General features: G+C 37.4%; 1 long non-coding RNA gene across 1 annotated transcript in view; it reads right to left on the bottom strand.

The window, feature by feature from the left end:
- The window catches only part of LOC125145722, a 1,270-nt gene extending 75 nt beyond the window's left edge, over positions 1-1,195 (bottom strand). The window contains exons 1-2 of the long non-coding RNA XR_007144163.1: positions 1,064-1,195; positions 1-255 (exon numbers count right to left, since the gene is read on the bottom strand). The exon at positions 1-255 is cut by the window's left edge and continues 75 nt beyond it. This is a non-coding gene — a long non-coding RNA (uncharacterized LOC125145722). The remainder of the gene's footprint in view (positions 256-1,063) is intronic.
- Between the last annotated feature and the right edge of the window lie 2,142 nt (positions 1,196-3,337).

The raw sequence follows: 3,337 nt of genomic DNA, 5'->3' as shown, positions 1-3,337 counted from the left end.
TTTTCAGCCAGCGATATCTGTCATGGGGCAAGGTGTGTTTCTTTGGTTGGGGCTTGATGTCCACACCACACCAACTCATCGGCTGGGCAGTCGATGAGTTGGTGGTTTTCTTTGTCCATTGCACCTGCATCTTCATTCTCTGAATCACTTGCATCAGTGTCATCTGAGTCCATTTCAAAATCGCTCTCTCCATTTTGGACTGCAGCAATCACATCATGCACAGTGAATAGCTGACCTTTCTGCACTGGTGGCATTCTGAAATGGAAAAAAAAGTAAAAATAAATAAATAAATTAGTGAATAATACATAGGAGTCTTATATTGTAGTATATTGTAGATAAACTGAAAGAATAGACTAACTGAAACATAGATCTAAGTATTATCCATCAAAGTATTATCAGTTCAATGCAAATGCTAATCAAAATTCCACTACTACATTCAAACAATACTCTCTGGATGGCCTATTATGCTATCTACTTATCATACTAAAAGGAACACATGCATCCTCCATATCACAGGTTCATATTCAAGACCATTTACACCTGTCCCTGAACAATGCAACAGGCATCACCCCAAAAAACCCAGAACATTCAGAGTCTGCTTTTGTATCTCATAATGCTATAAACTGCTACTTGGGCAACACTCATAAAATCTCAGGACTCTTTAAACGTTAAATAACAAACAAAAAACTACAAAGATACAGGGAGTTTCAGATACTGCTCTATATGATGGAGTTTCAAATACCACATAAAATGTATTCTTGTGTTTAATTATGTTCTAAGCTAAACTAAGTACAAACTTAACAGAAAAGGACATAGTTACAGTGAATCATCTAACAGTTTAAATTCCAATTTGTGGCCATGTGAGAAGTGCGGTGTCCTTATGTAATGTGTAAGGTGTACAGGCTATTTTGACTACCACTCTGGCCCAATGTTGTACAATTACAACATGGGCTTAACAAGCTCTAAATCAAATTTTATTAATGTTTTCCAAAATAACTAAATATGTATGTGTTCTAGACATTGTAATAAACACAGAAAAAAATATGTGAGGAATTTTACTTACTTGAATCTTGACAAATCCAGTGATGTAAAAAAATAGAGATGAGCTCAATGTGAAGTTTGCAGGTAGAGTGAGTTCATGGTCAGATGACTGGACCTATAAACACTTGAGAAAAAAACATTCGCAGGCTTTTTTTTTTTTAAATTGTTAAAAGTGATGTTGTAATTCTGCAACAGTCGGCTTTACGTAAAGCCCACTGTTGCAGAATTACAGAATTACAACATCACTTTTAACAATTAAAAAAAACAGGCCTGCAAATGTTTTTTTCTTTTTTCTCAAGACCACATTTACATACTTAATGGGTTCTATTGTTTGTCCTCACAATGCTAATGGGTAGAAGAAGTATTTATTGGTCCGGTCACCTGGCCATGAACTCACTCTACCTGCAAACTCTGCGTTGAGCTCATCTCCATTTTTTTGCATGACTGGATATGCCAAGATTCAAGTAAATACAAATCCTTACATTTCCTTCTGTGTTTATTACAATGTCTAGAACAGATATATTTTGTTATTTTGGAAAACATTAATAACATTTGATTTAGAGCTTGTTAAGCCCATGTTGAAATTGTACAACGTTGGGCCAGAGTGGTAGTCAAAATAGCCTGTGCACCTTACACATTACATAAGGACACCGCACTTCTCACATGGTAACAATTGGAATTTAAACTGTTAGAAGATTCATTGTAACTAAGTTCTAAATGTCTTTATCTGTTGTTTGCACTTAGTTTAGATTAGAACATAATTAAACACAAGAATACATTTTATGTGGTATTTGAAACTCCATCATATAGAGCAGTATCTGAAACTCCCTGTATCTTTGTAGTTTTTTGTTTGTTTTTTAACGTCTAAACGATCCTGAGATTTTATGAGTGTTGCCCAAGTAGCAGTTTATAGCATTAGGAGATACAAAAGCAGACTCTGGATGTTCTGGATTTTTTGGGGTGATGCCTGTTGCATTGTTCAGGTGTAAACAATGTAAGGTGTAAATGGTCTTGAATATGAACCTGTGATATGGGGGATGCATGTGTTCCTTTTAGTATGATAAGTAGATAGCATAATAGGCCATCCAGAGAGTATTGTTTGAATGTAGTAGTGGAATTTTGATTAGCATTTGCATTGAACTGATAATACTTTGATGGATAATACTTAGATCTATATTTCAGTTAGTCTATTCTTTCAGTTTATCTACAATATAAGACTCCTATGTATTATTCACTAATGTATTTATTTATTTTTATTTATTTATTTTTACTTTTTTTTCCATTTCAGAATGCCACCAGTGCAGAAAGGTCAGCTATTCACTGTGCAGGATGTGATTGCTGCAGTCCAAAATGGAGAGAGCGATTTTGAAATGGACTCAGATGACACTGATGCAAGTGATTCAGAGAATGAAGATGCAGGTGCAATGGACAAAGAAAACCACCAACCAGTTGACTGCCCAGCCAATGAGGATGTGGACATCAAGCCCCAACTAACGAAACACACCTTGCTGAAAAAGGAATTTATCAGTCCCTGTACTGATTTTTCTGGTTCAGAAATCCCAAATGATGCCACCTCCCTCCTCACCCCACTGGGGTACTTCCAAAAGTTTGTGACAGAAGACATGATTGAGGCTCTGACAAGAAACACAAATGAGTACAGCTTGCAAAAAAATGGAACATCTGTAAACACCAATAAGAAGGAAATTGAGAAAATGCTCGGCATGTACCTGAAAATGGGCCTGATGCAAATGCCTGGAGTTCGTATGTATTGGGAGACAGACACACGATACACCCCTGTTTCTGATGTGATGTCCCGCAACAGATTCCAATCTTTGTTGACTTCATTACACTTTACAAACAACTTAACTGTGTCAGAGATGGAAAAGAGGGATAAACTCTGGAAAATCAGACCATGGCTGAATTCATTCAGGGAGAGATGCCTGCAGGTGGTACCTGAAGAACACAACTCTGTGGATGAAATGATGATTCCTTTCAAGGGGAGATTCAGTAACATCAAGCAGTATATGCATGGCAAGACACACCCATGGGGGTTCAAACTGTGGGTGAGAACTGGAATTTCTGGCATGCTGTGTGACATTGATGTGTACCAAGGGAGTACCAAAACCATCATTGAGGTTGAGAGGCCATACATTGTTGGTACCTACAACAAACACATGGGAGGTGTGGATTTGTTGGACTCATTTGCTGCCAAGTACAAGTTCCCCATGAAATCCCACCGCTGGTACATTTACATCTTCTGGCACACTATCATCCTTGCTGTGATTAACGCCTGGCT

This window comes from Tachysurus fulvidraco, chromosome 10, assembly GCF_022655615.1.
Source record: "Tachysurus fulvidraco isolate hzauxx_2018 chromosome 10, HZAU_PFXX_2.0, whole genome shotgun sequence".
Classification (NCBI taxonomy): Eukaryota; Metazoa; Chordata; class Actinopteri; order Siluriformes; family Bagridae; genus Tachysurus; species Tachysurus fulvidraco.
The sequence above is the reverse complement of the archived record's forward strand: the minus strand, read 5'-3'. Positions and strand labels throughout refer to the sequence as shown.